Source organism: Pelophylax lessonae, assembly GCF_965119305.1.
Source record: "Pelophylax lessonae genome assembly, chromosome: 4".
NCBI lineage: Eukaryota > Metazoa > Chordata > Amphibia > Anura > Ranidae > Pelophylax > Pelophylax lessonae.
The window spans coordinates 63,633,962-63,655,251 of NC_138771.1; the positions used below are offsets into that span (position 1 = coordinate 63,633,962).

The following is a 21,290-nucleotide window of genomic DNA, read 5'->3' on the forward strand; positions in this document are numbered from 1 at the left end:
GCACTTTAAGCATCATTAAAATCACTGCTCCTGTGAAAAAATGTTGCATTGATACTTGTCCCCCAGGGTAGTACCCAGCCCCCATACCCTTTTCATGGCCAATTACTTGCATATAAGCCTTCATAATGGGGACTTTTGATTTCTCATGTTCGGCCCCCATAGCCTTTAATGGGTTTGTGGCAGAATTCCCGAACGGGGGTGTTCAGCCCATCTCTATTTGTGTCATTGTTACCATATAGTCAAACCGCAAGCCAGACATTCGGTGGTTTGCCTTTGGGGTGGATGGAGCGATTTTGTTGTATCTTTTAGGTCAGGTGGTGGCGACGTTAATGACGATGGATCTACATTGAAGGACAGCGTTGTTTTCTTGGGGGTCTTGGCGAGGACCGGCCATCTTTTCCAGCTCCTCCTGGGTTAGACTTTGGTTTTGGAGGCGGTCCAGATGGGCTTTGGCGGTCTTCAGCGGTGGTCTTGGTGAAGGGTTGGATGTTCCTGGTAGGTGACACAAAGTCAATGGGCAGACCCTGTTCCCGATGCAGCACCATGGCGTCCCACCATTCCTTTACCAAGTTCCTTTTCATTTGGGCTCCCAGGGGCCCCAGGCCGTGACGTCCTCCTAGAACAGAGGCCGGAGTCATCTTCTCCACCAACAGGAAGAACCTTCGACGGCACAACTCCAGAAGATCATCGCTCTCCCGCCGTCCGGCCGCCAGCCTTCTGCACTGCAGTAATAGAGACGCTGGAAATGTCTTCCTTGTCCGCCCGACCTGGACTAGTCCCACCGCACACCAAGACATGGCGGATCGTGGTCACCTGACACAATATGGCCTCCGCCGGGGGATGGTACATAGCTCTGTGAGAATAGTACAGAAAGATAATGTGAGAATGACATTGTTCATGGCAGCAAATCAGCAGTCAGGAAAAGAAAAACTCTGCCAGGTGAGATCTAAACTTTACTACAAATCCTTGCCTGCTCCTGTTCTGTAGATACAGAGGTAAGCCATTCACACATGCAGAAATCATTAAAAAATAGCACTAATTGGCAGCTCGTGTCGAAATAGGAGGCGCTGTCAGTGCGCTACACCTAAGAACAACGCCGGGGATGCCACATTCCAGGAAACATCCCAATTATACAGGCAGATTACAGGAGCAGGGGCTGGAGGAGATGTAAGGGAGGCCGGTCTATAATCGGAGTACTATTGCCATGGCTGGCAATGAGGGATACAATGGGGACAGGTTAAAGAGGTTGTAAACCCGTGCATTTTTTTTTTTTTCCACCCTGCAAGAGAAAGCCATAATGAGCTAGTATGCATCGCATATTAGCTCATTATGCAATACTTACCTTAGAACGAGCCCCCGCCGTGCCGCCCACTCACCTCTATGACGGGCGACATGTCCAGTCGCCCGTCTTCCGGGATCGCGGCATCCGGCCATCTGATTGGCCGGAGCCGCGATGAGGTCACTCCCGCGCACGCGTGCGAGAGCCGACAGTCACGGCACTGGACTCTGAAGGAACGGCACGATTGGCCGTTCCTTCAGAGCGCATGCGCCAGTGACGTCACTGGATGCATGTAAGGTAAATATCTCCTAAACGGTACATGTTTAGGAGATATTTACTGTACCTATAGGTAAGCCTTATCATAGGCTTACCTATAGGTACAAGTTGTAGAGGAGGGTTTACTTCCTCTTTAAAAGATTGTACATAGAGCCGATATCGGGAGATGACATACACACTGATACAATGTATTATATATAGGAGTACATGGAGACGGTATAGGGGGTGACATACACACTGATACAATGTATTATATATAGGAGTACATGGAGACAGTATAGGGGGTGATATACACACTGATACAATGTATTATATATAGAAGGACACGGAGACGGTATAGGGGGTGACATACAGTGTATTATATATAGGAGTACATGGAGACGGTATAGGGGGGTGACATACACACTGATACAATGTATTATATATAGGAGGACATGGAGACGGTATAGGGGGTGATATACACACTGATACAATGTATTATATATAGGAGGACATAGAGACGGTATAGGGGGGTGATATACACACTGATACAATGTATTATATATAGGAGGACATGGAGACGGTATAGGGGGTGATATACACACTGATACAATGTATTATATATAGGAGGACACGGAGACGGTAAAGGGGGTGACATACAATGTATTATATATAGGAGTACATAGAGACGGTATAGGGGAGTGACATACACACTGATACAATGTATTATATATAGGAGGACATAGAGACGGTATAGGGGGGTGATATACACACTGATACAATGTATTATATATAGGAGGACATAGAGACGGTATAGGGGGGTGACATACACACTGATACAATGTATTTATATATAGGAGTACATGGAAACGGTATAGGAGGTGATATACTGTACACACTGATACAATGTATTATATATAGGAGGACATGGAGACGGTATAGGGGGTGACATACAATGTAGGTATGTATATATATATATATATATATATATATATATATATATATATATACACACAGTATATATGGGGGTGACATACAATGAAGTTATATATATATGGGGGTGACATACAATGAAGTTATATATATATATATATATATATATATATATGCAGCCCTCAAATTTTCCACTCGCCTACTCGCATTTTGCGAGTGGAAAATTATGTATGGCGAGCTACTGCCAGGGGAAGAGAGGAGAGGAAAGCCGCCGAAGGATTGGATAATGTCAGAGAGGCGGATCATCCCGCTCAGCTTTAATTGTAATGGCCGGGCGCTCGCCGACATACACAGTTCCGTCTCCTAGCGTGGCCTCTTTGATAGACAGAACACCTGGCCAACCAGGACGTGTTCTGTCTATCAAAGAAGCCGGGCTAGGAGGCGGGACTGTGTATGTCAGCGAGCGCCCGCCAATTACAATTAAAGCTGAGCGGGATGATCCGCCGCTCCGACATTATCCGGCCAGCAGGACTGATGGAGGGGTTCAAGCCCAAGATGGAAAAATCGGCAGTACACCGGTACAAGGTAGGGTGGGATGGATGGAAGGATGGCTGCTCTGGCTGGGCGTCTGTGTCATGGGAGGTGGAGGGGCGCTGCCAGGAGTGTTTCTGTGACAGGAGAGAGCGGGATGTGCTCTCTCTGTCTTCTCGCCGGGCTTCACACACTCCTGTCAGATCGGGACTTCTCCCCTGAGTCAGAGTGGAGGTGGAGCGGAGGAGAAGACAATTAATTCCTAAAGCTCTGCACGGACAGCTCGGGAGAGATGCGGCTGCAGAAGGGGAAGAAGATTGCGGCTCAGGAATGACACTGCATGTCAGATCGGGACTATACAGAGTTTGTTATTCCCCTCTCCTCCGAGTCAAAGCAAGCAATGTGGAAAGGGGGCAGGTAACAAACTCTGTATAGTCCCGATCTGACATGCAGTGTCATTCCTGAGCTGCAATCTTCTTCCCCTTCTGCTTCTGCAGCCGCATCTCTCCCACCAGCTGTCCGTGCAAAGCTTTAGGAATAGGAATCGGCTCCTCCTCCGCTCCTCCTCCGCTCTGACATAAGAAGAGGAGGATCACAGAGCGATGTATCTGGTATTACAGATGCTGTATCTGAGGTCTGTGACATGCTGGAGGAAAGGGTGAACTACACTGGGGTACAAATCTTATCCTGTCACCTCCCAAATTCCCATCTCAGCACAATCCCCCCCTCCCTCCTAGCACAACCCCCCCATCTCAGCACAGTCCCCTCTCCTAGCACAACCCCCCCACCCCATCTCAGCACAGTCCCCCCCCCTCCTAGCACAACCCCCCCCCCCATCTCAGCACAGTCTCCCCCTCCTAGCACAACCCCCCCATCTCAGCACAGTCCCCCCCCTCCTAGCACAACCCCCCCCCATCTCAGCACAGCCCCCCCCTCCTAGCACAACCCCCCCATTTCAGCACAGTCCCCCCTCTCCTAGTACAACCCCCCCATCTCAGCACAGTCCCCCCCCTCCTAGCACAACCCCCCCATCTCAGCACAGTCCCCCCCCCCTCCTAGCACAATCTCCCCATCTCAGCACAGTCCCCCCCATCTCAGCACAATCCCCCCCTCCTAGCACAACCCCCCCATCTCAGCACAGTCCCCCCCATCTCAGCACAATCCCCCCATCTCAGCACAGCCCCCCCCCCCCCTCCTAGCACAACCCCCCCATCTCAGCACAATCCCCCTTCCTAGCACAACCACCCCATCTCAGCACAGTCCCCCCCCCCCTCTTAGCACAACCCCCCTCCCATATTGATCCCACCTAGAAGTAATCATCCTCTCCCCACCCCTCATGCTACAAATTCTCTTATTCCAACCCCCCCCCCCCCAGGGACAATCCCCCAAAAAGTATTTGTACTAGGAGGGGTGGGGAGAAGATGATTACTTCTAAGTGGGATCGATATGGGGGGGGGGGAGCGGGGTTGTGCTGGGATGGGGAATTTGAGAGGTGACAATATAAGATTTCTTCTAGCAGGGGAATTGGGGGGGGGAGGGTGCTAGGAGGAGTGATTCGTGCTGGGGGGGGGTGAGGATTTGTGCCAGGAGTGGGGATTTGGGGATCGCCCTTATAGAGATTATTGGAATGGGGTGGGGGGATGGATTTGTGCCAGAACAGGAAGTCTTGGGGGTGTTAAAAAGGGGTATTGGGGGGGGGGGTTGTGTCAGTAGGAATAATGTTTTTTTTTGTGCTAGGGGGAAAATTTTTATGGGGGGAGGATTTGACGGGTAGGATTTGTTCTAGAGGTGAAATTTGGGGGGGGGGGGGTTACTAGGGGGCACTGATTAGGCTGCACTGATGGGCACTGAAAACGTTATTAATATTTATTTTTGTAACTTCTGCATTAATGCAAAAACATTTAACAGTATAATTTTATGGCGTGTTTAGGGGCGGAATTAGGGGCGGGGCAGGGTAGGAGTTGGGTGGGGCAAATGGTGGCGAGTAACCCTTAAGGCCTGGCTAGTAGCTCAGGACATTAAATTTTGAGCCCTGTATATATATATATATATATATATATATATATATATATATATGGGGGTGACATACAATGAAGATATATATATATATATATGGGGGTGACATACAATGAAGTTATATATATATGGGGGTGACATACAATGAAGTTATATATATATGGGGGTGACATACAATAAAGTTATATATATATATATATGGGGGTGACATACAATGAAGTTATATATATATATATATATATATATATATATGGGGGTGACATACAATGAAGTTATAAATATATGGGGGTGACATACAACACACAGATCGAATTTGTCACCAACCTACAACAATGTACTTCCTCCACGTGCCACCGCCCCGCACAGCACGCTAAAGGGCGCCCGCCTCCTTCCCTGCCCACTAGGGGCGTGTCCTGCGTAAGTGACCGTGCTCGTTTCACGACTCAGCAATAGGGGGCGTGACTTTCGTCTAACACATCGCTACCCAGTGGTAGAGGCGTGCCTTGCGTTTCAAAGCCCAGTCTGGAGGCGTGCCTTGCGGGCCAAAGCTCAGTCTGGGGGCGTGCCTTTCGGGCCAAAGCTATGTCTGGAGGCATGTCTTTTGTTCCAAAGCTTCGCCTGTCTTTCGTCTCAAGCCTCTGTATGGAGCAAATCCTGCGTATAATGTCTCGTTGTGAGTTGCAGACTTCCGGTAGTGGTGACTCCTGTGTGCTAGGACTGTAGTTGGGGGATTGGGGTGTCTCTGATGTGCTGTATTAGCCTGGTGAAGGAGGAGAAGCTTTGTCCCATCTCTAACACTGTACACAATGTTCCTATAAAGGGCCAGACCACATCAATGTGGGATTTCAGATAAATTCATAGCTCCCCCCTGTCCCTGATTTGGAACAAGTCCCTCCTTCCTCCTTATTATGGTCTGATCTATATATAGCTGTTTATAAAAAGCACTGGTGGGTTTAACCAATCATTTTTTTGTATAATTCCCCTACAATCACTTCTGGACGGGAAGGATTTACCCCCCTTAATGACCCGGCCATTTTTTGCGATTCGACACTGTGTTAATTTAACCACTTAAGCCCCCCGGAAGATTTTACCCCCTTCCTGACCAGGGCTTATTTTGCGATTCGGCACTGCGTGACTTTAATGGACAATTGCGTGGTCGTGCGACGCTGTACCTAAATGAATTTGGCATCCTTTTTTCCCACAAACAGAGCTTTCTTTTGGTGGTATTTGATCACCTGTGCGATTTTTTGATCATGCGCTATAAACAAAAAAACAGCGACAATTTTGAAAAAATAACAATATTTTTCACATTTTTTATATGAAATTCCCCCCCAAAAAAATGTAAAAATCAAATTTTTTTAACATTTTAGGCCAATTTGTTTTCTGCTACCTATGTTTGTTAAAAAAAAACCGCAAAAAGTGTACTTTGATTGGTTTGCGCAAAAGTTATTGCGTTTACTAACTAAGGGAAAGATTTTTATCATTTTTATTGTTTTTTTTTTTTTTAAACATGTAATGGCGGCGATCTGCGATTTTTTTGTGGGACTGCGACATTGCGGCGGACAGATCAGACCCTTGACTGACATTTTTGACACTTTTGGGAGTACCAGTGACATTACTACAGTAATCAGTGCTATAAAATATGCACTGTTACTGTAAAATGACACTGGCAGGGAAGGGGGTTAACTTTATTGGAGAGGGAGGGGTCAAGTGTGTCCCTAGGGGCGTGTTTCTTACTGTGATTGGATGTGGCTGTGTGTGTAACAGCACAGATCAACGGTCCTACATAGCAGGACCGAGTGATCTGTGCTTTTACACAGGGGAAAGTGACAGGCGACTTTCTCCCTCTCTACCCGACGATCGCGAGTGACTGGCGGACATCGGGTCCACCGGTCAAACGCGCCGGCTTCTTCGGGTACGAGCGGGGACGGGAGCGTGCCTCCGGCGGCGCGCGCTCGCCCCCTATTCGCTCCCAGGCTAGTGACATACCGGTACGTCACTTTGCCTGGGAGGGGCTGACCGCCGCCGTATATAGTCGGGCAGCGGACGGCAAGTGGTTAATGGAAAATTGCGCGGTCGTGCGACGCTGTACCCAAATAAAATTGACGTCCTTTTTTTCCCCACAAATAGAGCTGTCTTTTGGTGGTATATCATCACCTCTGCGATTTTTATTTTTTGCGCTTTAAACAAAAAAAGCGACAATTCTAGAAAAAAAAAAAAAAATATATATATATATATATATCTATATATATATATAGATATATATATATATATAGATATATATATATATATATAGATATATATATATAGATATATATATTTTCACTTTCTGCTACATAACATTCCCAATAATAAAAAAAAATGTAAAATCAAATTTTTTTCATAATTTTAGGCCAATTTGTATTCTGCTACATATTATTGGTAAAAAAAAAAAAAAACAGAATAAGCGTATTTTGATTGGTTTTTACTAGTAATGGCGGCGATCTGCGATTTTTTGCGGGACTGCGACATTGCGGTGGACGGGTCGGACCCCTAACTGACATTTTTGACACTTTTGGGGGGGGACCAGTGACATTACTACAGTAATCAGTGCTAAAAATATGCACTGTCACTGTAATAATGACACTGGCAGGGAAAGGGTTAACCCAGGGGCGATTAAGGGGTTAACCACTTACAGATATACTGCGGCAGGCTGGCTCGACTGCAAGAACCGACGTTTGAGTACGTCGGTTCGCAGGAGCGTGCTTTCCCCATTAGGAAGCGGGGGTGCCAAATCACAGGACCGGCACCCGCGATCGATCCCCGCTGAGAGAGAAGGACGGTCGGATGTTGTAAACACAGCTGACCGTTCTTCTCTCTGGAATGATCACAGAGCGCCTGTGATCCTTCTATATAGAATCACAGGTCTCTGTGTTGATTCCAGAAGTCCCTCCCCTGTACAGTTAGAAAACACTCCCCTAGGCTCACATTTAACCCTTTGGTCACCCCTAGGTTAGCCCTTCCCTGCCAGTGTCATTAGTACAGAGAGGAGGACCAGAGCGACGTCATGACGTGACTTCCAGTCCGGGCTGTAAGTAAATACATTTTTTTTCCTTTAAAGCGAAAAAATAATTTTTTTGTTATCATTTGCTTTTAACCCCCTCCTTTCCAATCCTATTCTGACACTTCGCTCCTGCATGTAAAAATCTACTTTTTGTGCTAGAAAATTACTAGCAAAAATTATTAGCAGAGACCCTACAGAATAAAATGATGGGTGTTGCAATTTTTGTTGTCACACGGTATTTGCGCAGCGTTTTTTTGGAAAAAAAAACACTTTCAAGAATAAAAAAATAAATAAAACCGCAAAGTTAGCCCAATTATTTGCATACTGTGAAAGATAATGTTACACCGAGTAAAAAGATACCTAACAATTCCAGCTTTAAAATTGCGTCTGCCTGTGAAATGGCGGCAAACCACGGACCTTAAAATTCTCCATAGGCGATGCTTTAAATACCTTTACAGGTTACCAGTTTAGAGTGGCACAGGAGGTCTGGTGATAGAATTATCGCTCTTGCTTTGACGTTCGCGACAATACCTCAGATGTGCGGTGCGATCACCATTTATATATGTGTGCGGGAGTAACGTATCCATTCCAATTTGCATAAGCAGAGTGGGACGGGGGCGCTTTAATTATTTTTTTATAATTTATTATTTATTTTATTTAAAAAAAATATATATACCATTTTTTTGTTTTATTTTTTGGTAATAACTTTATTTGTATCACAAGGGATGAACAGCATCTCTTGTGACAGCATGGGCCGTGACATGTCCTGTATTCTTTATGGAGAGACTTGGGATCTATTAGACCCCAAATCTCTCCTATGGCCCCCCCATGCAGCCAATCAGACTGAGATTGGTCCAATCGGCTGCTTCTCTGGTCACTGATGGACAGGTAAACAAAGGTAAACAACTGTTTCCAGGGTTACATAGAGATGGGGACAACGTCAGTTCCTCTCTCTCTGTACAGGGCAGCCATCGCCGCCGGCCGCATCACTCCCGGCCTCTTCTATGGGACTGGAGAGATGGGGGTGGAACCTCCTTCAGCAACCCGCAGAAGTGATCGATGATCGAGTAGCTAATTGGCCCCTCAGATCACTTCTGCCTTGTTGAGAATTTGCTGGCTTCAAACAATGCTACGGAGATGATGCCTGTAGGTGCCCCCACCATCCCGGTATTACCAATGACACCCGAGGACGTACGGGGCGTACATTTGGGGGAAGTGGTTAAAGGTAAAGAAGATATTTGGGGTCTTTCAGACCCTACATCTCTCCAAAAAGAGGACCGGTCTTCCTTATCCTTATATGGCCCATGGAGCACCCGTGGGGCGGCCCCCGCGGACCACACCAGGCCACGCACCATACCCCCCCCCCCCCCAGGACCTTAGCAGGACAGGGGACAGGAAACAGGACAGAGGACAGGCAGGATCTCCCCCGCTCACTCTCCCTGCCTGGATATCTGCAGCAGCAGGCAGCGGCTTCGGCTTCTTCCTCCTGTTTTCTGCGTCTCGTCCCTCCTCCCCAATGCCCAATTCCATGGCTTCTCCTTTTGGCCAATCCGGAAACGGGTCTCAAGTTCCGCTTCCCGATTGGCAAGGAGGAGGAGGATCCGTGTGACAATAGCGAATTTTCATTTGCTATTGTCACACAACTGGGTGGGCTCAGGGCGCAGTGTTCTGCGCCCTGAGCCCACCCTTTTTTTTAGCCTATTAGAGCCTCTGGCTCTAATCACATGGCTAAAGAAAAAAAAAAAAAAAAAAGCCCCATTGAAGTCCATGCATCCGGCGCCCGCATGTAGATTAGGGGGTCGGAAGCATGGATAGGGGGGCGGCGCCCCTGCGCCCCCACGGCACCAGCCGCCACTGCTTATATTCTATTACCAGGGATGTGTACATGCCTTGTAATAGGAATAAATGTGACAAAAATTAAAGGGACCGTGTAAAATAAAGAATAAAATAAATCAGGTGTGACTGGGCGGGGCCTTCCTCACTTCACAAACTATGGAATGCTTTGAAGGCAGAAATGAGCAATTAGCACATTGGAAAAATGAAAATACATAAATAAATTTCCAACAGTAAAAGGGTTAAAATGACTGAGTGCTCTCCCCTCCCCCTCTCTGAAAGTAGCAGTTGCTCGTGTCTGCAGACACTACACCCCCGCTGAGCCCCATGTGTAATATTCTGCACCGTTTTTCAGACTCCCCCCACATACAAGTTAAAATAGAACTAAAGACACATTTTTCCCCATTTAGAATACAGTAAGGGAGGGATAGAACCTCTGTCAGGTTTTCTTTGCCGTCTCTGTCCCAGTTGGGGAGATTTCCCTTCACTTCCTGTCCCATAGACAAAAACGGAAGTTAGAGAAATCCTCCCATGTGACATAATCCCAGGGTGTCACCAGAACTAGTGTCCCCATTGGAAGAATTCCCTCTAATTCTGCTTCTGGTGACAACCCAAATATTGGAATTTTCTTTCACTTTTGGTGGTAATGGTAAACATGAAACACAAAGAGGGTGAATATCCCTAAAGGGGGCACACACAGCGATAAAAACCTAACAGGTGTTCTAATCCCTCTCCACTCCATCCAAAACTAAAACTAAAAACATTTTCCTTTATTTATATTTTAACATATGGGCAAGAAATGGAAAAAAAAAAAAAAAAGAAAGATTTGGCAGTGAAAGGGTTAATAAATGAAAGGGGGGAACATTGGATTTACAGTTAAAGTTTTTTAAAAAATTAAATATATAGTTTAGTAGTGAAAGGGTTAAAACCTGAAAGGGGGGATAGTTTGGCAGTTAAAGGGTTAAAAAGTGAAAAAATAATTGTTTTGTAAGAATGATGAAATAAATGGGAAGATTTGATCTCTGGGAGGATTTATAAGACTCCATTCACCGTCTTATCATAGGAATACAGATCTTTTTTTCAGCCATGGGACTGTAGGGTTAAATGTCAGTGAAAATAACGGTCACTTCCAGAAAAACATGTTATTACAGGAGCCGTATCCCTATTAGATCCGTATACTGAGCCTACAGCCTGAATTCACACAGCTCACAAACAAGGACGAGGCTCCTTTAAGAAAAATCGTCAGTTATTTTTTTTTTTTTGCTGAGTCATCGTGAGATTAAAAAAAGTCACATGACCAGTGGGAGGAGCCATAGCCTATATAAGGAGCCACAGGAGCGGGGAATCACTGAGACAAGTGTTGACGCTGACCAGTGAAGACCTGTCTTTATCTCTGCTGAGATATTTCTTGCGATTTCATTGGATTTGATTTCATTTGAATTCAATTTCATTGCGATTTCATTGTTGTACGTTTAAAGCGTGTTTCATTATTCTTAATAATGAACCAATTTAAATGTAAACAGCTTTTTTCTCTGAAAAACACCAAAGAGAAACCCCCCATAGGAAGAGCAGCTATGGAAGAAGGTATCAGTGACCATCCTGCAGATACCCCAACCAAGAAGCCCCCCAAAATGAAGAGGGCTCGGGCTTTTGTGCGCGGCTGCGCCAGAGCCGTTCTCAGATGTATTGGTCTCGGCCGTAAAGCCAATGGACCTCCCCGAAATACCGACACTGGGATTGGTAAGTGTTGTGGATATTAATAGATACAAAATAACCGACACCCTTTCATTGGATCCTTCCACCCCATTGATGACAGGTCACCCCTCCCCCCATATGTACACATGTATAGGGATTGTGAGGGATATAGGGATCGATAGATAGGATTATAGGGATCAAGAGAAACAAACTGTAAATCTTGGAGCTGTATACAGGGGGCAACGTCTCCCCTCCCCCAACTCTCTCTCCTCACCTGTTAGCTGCCAACCGATTTTTTCTTTCTTTTTAAACTGCCAGTGTGAAGGAGAGCGGCATGGTACCCGGGATCTGCTTATCTCAGTGCAATGCTTTACAGGATCCTAAAACAAAAAAAAAGTAAATGTACGATTTCTTACCTGCTAAAAAATTGCCATTTATTATTCTTAGCTAAAAGGTGAAATAATCCTTTATGGTCGGCTCAGATGAAGTGTTAGCTCTCCATTTATTTTCAATGTACACAAAATCAGACACAATGGAAGAGTTTTATTTTATTTTTTAAATAATTGTGCTGAGGTTTATACAGTATCTCACAAAAGTAAGTACACCCCTCACATTTGTGTAAATATTTTATTCTATCTTTTCATGTGACAACACTGAAGAAATGACACTTTGCTACAATGTAAAGTAGTGAGTGTACAGCTTGTATAACAGTGTAAATTTGCTGTCCCTTCAAAATAACTCAACACACAGCCATTAATGTCTAAACAACTGGCAATAAAAGTCAGTACACCCCTAACTGAATATGTCCAAATTGGGCCCAATTCGCCATTTTCCTTCCCCCGGTGTCATGTGACTCGTTAGTGATACAAGGTCTCAGGTGAGAATGGGGAGCAGGTGTGTTAAATTTGGTGTTATCGCTCTCACTCTCTCATACTGGTCACTGGAAGTTCAACATGGCACCTCATGGCAAAGAACTCTCTAAGGATCTGAAAAAAAGAATTGTTGCTCTACATAAAGATGGCCTAGGCCAGGGGTAATGAATTAACATTCAAGGAGGTCCGGCCGCTAAAATTTGCTTTGGGCCGAGGTCCGAATCTCAAGTCTGTGCTATGACTCAGAGAGACGGGCAAAACAAAACGTGTCCATCAGCAATGCTCTTAACATAAAATATGCCCATTCGAGTGTCCTTTAACATAAATTGTGCCCATCAGCATGACCCTTAACATAACATTTTTTTGTTTGTTTAGCAAAAAAATAAAACCCCAGTAGGGATTAAATACCACCAAAAGAAAGCTCTATTTTTATGAAAAGAAATGATAAAAATATCATATGGGTACAGTGTAGCATGACCGCGCAATTGTCATTCAAAAAGTGACAGAGTTGAAAGCTGAAAATTGGCCTGGGCAGGAAGGGGGTTTAGGTGCCCAGTAAGTAAGGGTTTAATGAAAGCTGCATAACATGAAATTAGCATTAAAGCTTATATGAGGTCTACTTTAACCACTTGCCACCTGCAATACGTATATATCCGTTGGAATCTGCAAGTGGTTTCTCGGGATTATAGTTGAAAATATCCCCCATAACCCCAGTACCCAGCTTTCTCATGAAACCGCTCCAAGCGGCTCATGAAACACTCGTCGGTGTTTCCCGGGCTTACCGTTTCCGCCAGTTCACCTGAGAAAGGATCTGGTGTTGCAGCCAGCTGCTCCCATAAACCATCAAAGAGTTAGTACTCTTTCATCCACTCTATGACCTTGGAGGACCAGAGCGACGTCATGACGTGACTTCCAGTCCAGGCTGGAAGTAAACATTATTATTTTTTTGAAAGCATTTGCTTTTAACCCCCTCCTTCCCAAACCTATTCTGACACTTCGCTCCTACATGTAAAAATCAATTTTTTTTTTTTTTTGCTAGAAAATTACTTAGAACCCCAAAAAATTATATATATTTTTTTTCAGCAGAGACCCTATAGAATAAAATGGTGTGTGTTGCGATTTTTGTATGTCACACGGTATTTGCTCAGCGTTTTTTTTAAACACAATTTTTTTAGGAAAAAAACACTTTCAAGTATAAAAAAACAATAAACCAGTAAACTTAGCCCAATCTTTTTTTATACTGTGAAAGATAATGTTACGCAGAGTAAAAAGATACCTAACATGTCAGGCTTTAAAATTGCGTCTGCCCGTGGAATGGCAGCAAACTACATTGCTTTAAACTCTCCATAGGCGACGCTTTAAATGCCTTTACTGGTTACCAGTTTAGAGTTGCACAGGAAGTCTGGTGATAGAATTATCGCATCGCTTTGACGTTCAACAATACCCCACATGTGCGGTGCGATCAACGTTTACATATGTGTGCGGGAGTAACGTATCAATTTCCATTTGCACGTAAGCACAGTGGGAAGGGGGGGCTTTATTTATTTTTTTATTATTTATTTTACAAAAAAAAACAATTTTTTACCCTTTTCTTTATTTTATATTTTGGTAATAACTTTATTGTATCCCAAGGGATGAACAGCATCTCCTGTGACAGCATGGGCTGTGACAAGTCCTCTTTATGGAGAGATTTGGGGTCTATTAGACCCCAAATCTCTCCTCTGGTCCCCCATGCAGCAGATCAGACTGAGATCGGTCCAATCGGCTGCTTTTCTGGTCACTGATGGACAGGTGAACAAAGGGGTCGAAGCCGGGAAATGATGAATACTCATCGCTCCCGGTTTGCAGAGTTAAAGAGAGAGGAGAACGATGGCAGTTCCTCTCTCTCTGTACAGGGCAACCATCGCGCCCAGCCGCACCACTCCCGGCCTCCACGATGGGACTGGAGTGGTGGGGGCGGGGGCAGGGGAGGGACCGCCTTCCGGAACCCGCAGAAGTGATCCAGTGGCTAATTGGCCCCTCAGATGATTTCTGCTTTGTACAGAATTCGCTGGCTGCAAACAATGATACGGAGATGATGCCTGTAGGTGCCCCCACCATCCCGGTATTACCACTGACACCCAAGGACGTACGGGGCGTACATTTGGGGGAAGTGGTTAAAGGTAAAGAAGAGATTTGGGGTCTTTTTGACCCTACATCCCTCCAAAAAGAGGACCGGTCATCCTTATCCTTATATTCTTTTACAAGGGACGTCTACATTCCTTGTAATAGGAATAAAAGTGACAGAAATGAAAGGGACTGTGTAAAATAAAGAATAAAATAAATAGGAAAAAAAAAAAACGTTTAATGCCCCGATCCCTCAGTGCTCACATGCAGAAGAGAACGCATATTCAAGTCGCGCACATATATGTAAACGGTATTCGAACCCCACATGTGAGGAATCGCTGCGAACAATAAAAAACATGACCCGGAACACGGCATGCGCTACATTGCCATGTTTGTCGCACATAGGGCGGCCCAATGAAACAAATAGACTGCTCTATGCATGTTGGGTAAAAAAAAGAAAACGCTTGAAAAAATGGGCGTTTCCCATCCAGATGTATGTCAGAGGTGTGAATGGGCGGGGCCTTCAACACTTCACAAACTATGGAATGCTTTGAGGGTAGAAATGAGCAATAACACATTGGAAAAAAAAAATGGAAAATGGAAAAATGTACATAAAAATGTCCAGCAGTGAAAGGGTTAAAATGACCCTCAAAATAACTATTTGAGCTCTCTCCCCTCCCCCTCTCTGAAAGTAGCAGTTGCTCGTGTCTGCAGACACTCCACCCCCGCTGAGCCCCATGTGTAATATGCTGCACCCTCTTTCAGACTCCCCATCACCCCCCCCCCCCCATACAACTTAAATGTTAAAATAGAACTAAATACTTTTTTTTCCCCCATTTAGAATAGAGTAAGGGAGGTATAGAACCTCTGTCAGGATTTCTTTGCCATCTGTGTCCCCATTGGGGAGATTTGCCTTCACTTCCTGTCCCAAAGCCAAAAACAAAAGTTAGAAAAATCCCCCAAAGTGACATAATCCCAGGGTGTCACCAGAACTAGTGTCCCCATTGGAAGATTTCCCCTCTAATTCTGCTTCTGGTGACAACCCAAATATTGGAATTTTCTTTCACTTTTGGTGGTAATGGTAAACATGAAACACAAAGAGAGTGGATATCCCAAAAGGGGGCGCACACAGCGATAAAAACCTAACAGGTGTTCTAATCCCTCTCCACTCCATCCAAAACTAAAAATAAAAATGTTTTCCTTTATTTATATTTTAACAAAAAAAAAAGGTTTGGCAGTGAAAGGGTTAAAGTGTGTGTGGAGGGGGTTATTTGGTTTGGCAGTGAAAGGGTTAATAAATGAAAGGGGGGGGGACATTGGTTTTAAAGTTAAATTGTTAAAAACAATGGAATATATAATTTGGTAGTGAAAGGGTTAAAAGCTGAAAGGGAAAAAAATGGTTTGGCAGGTAAAGGGTTAAAAAGTGGAAAAATAATTGTTTTGTAAGAATGATGAAATAAATGGGAAGATTTGATCTCTGGGAGGATTTATAAGACTCCATTCACCGTCTTATCATAGGAATACAGATCTTTATTTCAGCCATGGGACTGTAAGGGTTAAATGTCAGTGAAAATAACGGTCACTTCCAGAAAAACATGTTATTACAGGAGCCGTATCCCTATTAGATCCGTATACTGAGCCTACAGCCTGAATTCACACAGCTCACAAACAAGGACGAGGCTCCTTTAAGATAAATCGTCAGTTATTTTTTTGCTGAGTCATCGTGAGATTTAAAAAAAAAAAGTCACATGACCAGTGGGAGGAGCCATAGCCTATATAAGGAGCCACAGGAGCGGGAAATCACTGAGACAAGTGTTGACGCTGACCAGTGAAGACCTGTCTTTATCTCTGCTGAGATATTTCTTGCGATTTCATTGGATTTGATTTCATTTGAATTCAATTTCATTGCGATTTCATTGTTGTACGTTTAAAGCGTGTTTCATTATTCTTAATAATGAACCAATTTAAATGTAAACAGCTTTTTTCTCTGAAAAACACCAAAGAGAAACCCCCCATAGGAAGAGCAGCTATGGAAGAAGGTATCAGTGACCATCCTGCAGATACCCCAACCAAGAAGCCCCCCAAAATGAAGAGGGCTCGGGCTTTTGTGCGCGGCTGCGCCAGAGCCGTTCTCAGATGTATTGGTCTCGGCCGTAAAGCCAATGGACCTCCCCGAAATACCGACACTGGGATTGGTAAGTGTTGTGGATATTAATAGATATAAAATAACCGACACCCTTTCATTGGATCCTTCCACCCCATTGATGACAGGTCATCCCTCCCCCCATATGTACACATGTATAGGGATTGTGAGGGATATAGGGATCGATAGATAGGATTATAGGGATCAAGAGAAACAAACTGTAAATCTTGGAGCTGTATACAGGGGGCTAAGTCTCCCCTCCCCCCAACTCTCTCTCCTCACCTGTTAGCTGCCAACCGATTTTTTATTTTTTTTTTAACTGCCAGTGTGAAGGAGAGCGGCATGGTACCCGGGATCTGCTAATCTCAGTGCAATGCTTTACAGGATCCTAAAACAAAAAAGTAAATGTACGATTTCTTACCTGCTAAAAAATTGCCATTTATTATTCTTAGCTAAAAGGTGAAATAATCCTTTATGGTCGGCTTAGATGAAGTGTTAGCTCTCCATTTATTTTCAATGTACACAAAATCAGACACAATGGAAGAGTTTTATTTTATTTTTTAAATAATTGTGCTGAGGTTTATACAGTATCTCACAAAAGTAAGTACACCCCTCACATTTGTGTAAATATTTTATTCTATCTTTTCATGTGACAACACTGAAGAAATGACACTTTGCTACAATGTAAAGTAGTGAGTGTACAGCTTGTATAACAGTGTAAATTTGCTGTCCCCTCAAAATAACTCAACACACATTAATGTCTAAACCACTGGCAACAAAAGTCAGTACACCCCTAAGTGAAAATGTCCAAATTGGGCCCAATTAGCCATTTTCCCTCCCCGGTATCATGTGACTCATTAGTGATATTCAGGTGTGAATGGGGAGCAGGTGTGTTAAATTTGGTGTTATCGCTCTCACTCACTCATACTGGTCACTGGAAGTTCAACATGGCACCTCATGTCAAAGAACTCTCTGAGGATCTGAAAAAAAGAATTGTTGCTCTACATAAAGATGGCCTAGGCCAGGGGTAATGAATTAACATTCAAGGAGGTCCGGCTTCTAAAATTTTCTTTGGGCCAAGATCCGAATCTCAAGTCTGTGCTAGGACTCAGAGAGACGGGCAAAACAAAACGTGTCCATCAGCAATGCTCTTAACATAAAATATGCCCATTCGAGTGCCCTTTAACATAAATTGTGCCCATCAGCATGACCCTTAACATAACATTTTTTTGTTTGTTTAGCAAAAAAATAAAACCCCAGTAGGGATTAAATACCACCAAAAGAAAGCTCTATTTTTATGAAAAGAAATGATAAAAATATCATATGGGTACAGTGTAGCATGACCGCGCAATTGTCATTCAAAAAGTGACAGAGTTGAAAGCTGAAAATCGGCCTGAAAGATGGGGAAAACAAAACGTGTCCATCAGCATGACCCTTAACATAAAATGTGCCCATCACCATGACCCTTAGCATTAATTATGCCCATCAGTGTAACCGTTAGCATAAAATTTGCCCATCAGCGTGACCCTTAACATAAAATAGGGGCACGCTGATGGGCACAATTTATGTTAGGGGGCACTCTGTTGGGCAAAACAAAACGTGTCCATCAGCATTGCTCTTAACATAAAATGTGCCCATCAGCATGTCCCTTATCATAAAATATGCCCATCAGTCTGCACTTGATAAAATAAGCAACCCCCTTAAAAATGTGACTCACATACCTTTGGGGGCAGAAAATGCGAGAGCCAAGAGCCGCAAACAGCAGGGGGGCAGGCGTGCACTTGACAACTAGCCCCAACTCACGGCCTGACTGGGAGTGAGTCGGGAGCGGTAGAAAGAAGGAGTGGGGTGGGGCGCATACACGGGACGTCACTGGTTGCTTGGACACGTGAGGTCCCAGCAAACCAAGGACTGCTTATAGTGGCGGCCTGACAGTCCAGGTGGAAGCATCGTGCAGTCCGTTCTTTGACCGCGGACTACCATTTACTGACGGCTGGCCTAGGCTATAAGAAGATTGGCCAAGACCCTGAAACTGAGCTGCAGCACAGTGGCCAAGACCATATAGTAGCTTAGCAGGTTCCACTCAGAACAGGCCTCGCTTTGGTCGACCAAAAAAGTTGAATGCACATGCTCAGTGTCATATCCAGAGGTTGTCTTTGGGAAATAGATGTATACGTGCGGCCAGCATTCCTACAAAAGTTGAAGAGGTGGGGGGTCAGGCTGTCAGTGCTCAGACCATACACCACACACTGCATCAAATTGGTCTGCGTGGCTGTCGTCCCAGAAGGAAGCCTCTTCTAAAGATGATGCAGAAGAAAGCCCGCAAACAGTTTGCTGAGGACAATCAGACTAAGGACATGGATTACTGGAACCATGTCCTGTGGCCTGATGAGATGAGACCAAGATAAACTTATTTGGTTCAGATAGTGTCAAGAGTGTGTGGCGCCGGCGGCAACAAGGTGAGGAGTACAAAGACAAGTGTGTCTTGCCTACAGCCAAGCATGGTGGTGATGGTGGGAGTGTCATGGTCTGGGGCTGCATGAGTGCTGCCGACACTGGGGAGCTACAGTTCATTGAGGGAACCATGAATGCCAACATGTACTGTGACATACTGAAGCAGAGTATGATCCCCTCCCTTCAGAGACTGGGCCACAGGGCAATATTCCAACATAACGACCCCAAACACACCTCCAAGACGACCACTGCCTTGCTAAAGAAGCTGAGGGTAATCCGTTGATCTCTGTTTTTACACTAGTAGCCATGTCCCATCACAGTTAGAAACACACCCCTAGGACACACCTAACCCCTCCCTCTCCAATACAGTTAACCCCTTCCCTGCCAGTGTCATTTTTACAGTAACAGTGCATATATATAGCACTGATTACTGCAGTAATGTCACTGGTACCCCCAAAAGTGTCAAAAATGTCAGTCAAGGGTCCGATCTGTCTGCCACAATGTCGCAGTCCCGCAAAAAAAAAAATCACAGATCGCCGCCATTACTCGTTAAAAAAAAAAACACCAAAAATGACAGAAATCTTTCCCTTAGTTAGTAAACACAATAACTTTTGCGCAAACCAATCAAAATATGCTTATTGTGATTTTTTTTTACCAAACATAGGTAGCAGAAAACAAATTGACCAAAAATTTTTAAAAAATTTGATTTTTATATTTTTTTGGGTGGGAATTTCATATAAAAAAATTTGAAAAATATTGTTATTTTTTCAAAATTTATGCTCTTTTTTTGTTTATAGTGCAAAAAGTAAAAATCGCACAGGTGATCATATACCACCAAAAGAAAGCTCTGTTTGTAAGAAAAAAAGGACGTACATTTAGTTTGGGTACGGCGTCGCACGACCGCGCAATTGTCAGTTAAATTCGCACAGCGCCGAATCGCAAAAAGTCGATCAGACGTAAGACAGCAAAATCCTCTGGTGGTAAAGTGGTTAACATAATTTGGCCACACCCACTGTTCACCACGGCCTGCTACGTGAACCGCATTATTCTTCTACTTGGTGTGCCCAAAGGTACCCCAGGTCTCTTACAATCCTAGCACCACCCCTGGCACAATGAACGCCATGCTTACTCTTCACTGTGCCACACTAAGTACACCACTTTTTTTATTTTTTTAACAGAAAAAAAGAAAAAAAAACACTTTTTTTATTTTTAATTAAGCAGCCGAGCTCAACTTATGATTTTGCACACAGGCCCACCGATTTCATAAAACGCCCCTCATATGACAGAATCAGTCCTGTGATTGGCTGGTCCCTCCTGCCCTCCCCCTACTGGGGTAAAGATTCTGTCAAAGGGGGGTTAAGCATAACTAATATATAGCAATTGAAGGAACAGCATGAATATCTATAAAACAATGATAAGAATATAGGAAACCATACATTACTATTCCGAATACATTAGTCACTTGTTTTCTCTCCCGGCCAATGCAAACCTATCAGCTGGTGCCAGGCTGGTGTATGACCCCCATAGCGAGTAACCCCTCTCCTGTCTGATCTCAGGGCTGAGAAATGACAAGCTTTCTGGGCAAAACTGACACTTAAAGCATCTGCTTAGCTGGTCTGATGATTCACAAGCCCCTACCACAATGCAAAGCCAAGCAAGTGACACCAATACCTCCTGTTGCAACTTCTTTTGTGACGCACCCACTCATTTAAACATGAAAGCGCATCATCACACCACTAAAAATGCTTGTTACCAGCTTCCTGAGTCATTGAAATTTAGTGGATTGGCATAACTGCCAGGCAACCAGAATTTTTATACGAAGGCCAACAGTAGTGATCCCTGTGTCCCTGTCATGTTGTGTTTATTTATAGGTTCCTTGCACTGAATTTTTCTCTGTATAATCTGATGTTTTATGAAGAAAATATATATGAAATGTAGATGAAGGTGCTAAATCTAATTCTTCTTTTCTATTGCAGATGAAGGCAGAATTTTATTGCAGACGGATTCCACGCAGCAGGCCTTCCCCAGTGAGCAACAACGTGACATCCACATTGAGGGCCAACCAAAATGTGATGTACACATTAAGACTCCAGAAGAATGTGACGTTCCTGTTGAGACTTCAGCAGAATG

General features: G+C 44.3%; 1 pseudogene across 1 annotated transcript in view; it reads right to left on the reverse strand.

Moving 5' to 3' along the window:
* Positions 1 to 341: 341 nt before the first annotated feature.
* The window catches only part of LOC309552508 (DNA polymerase subunit gamma-2, mitochondrial-like), a 66,292-nt pseudogene continuing 45,343 nt past the window's right edge, over positions 342 to 21,290 (reverse strand). The window contains exon 5 of the transcript in view: positions 342 to 722. The product of the transcript in view is annotated as a DNA polymerase subunit gamma-2, mitochondrial-like (transcript). The remainder of the gene's footprint in view (positions 723 to 21,290) is intronic.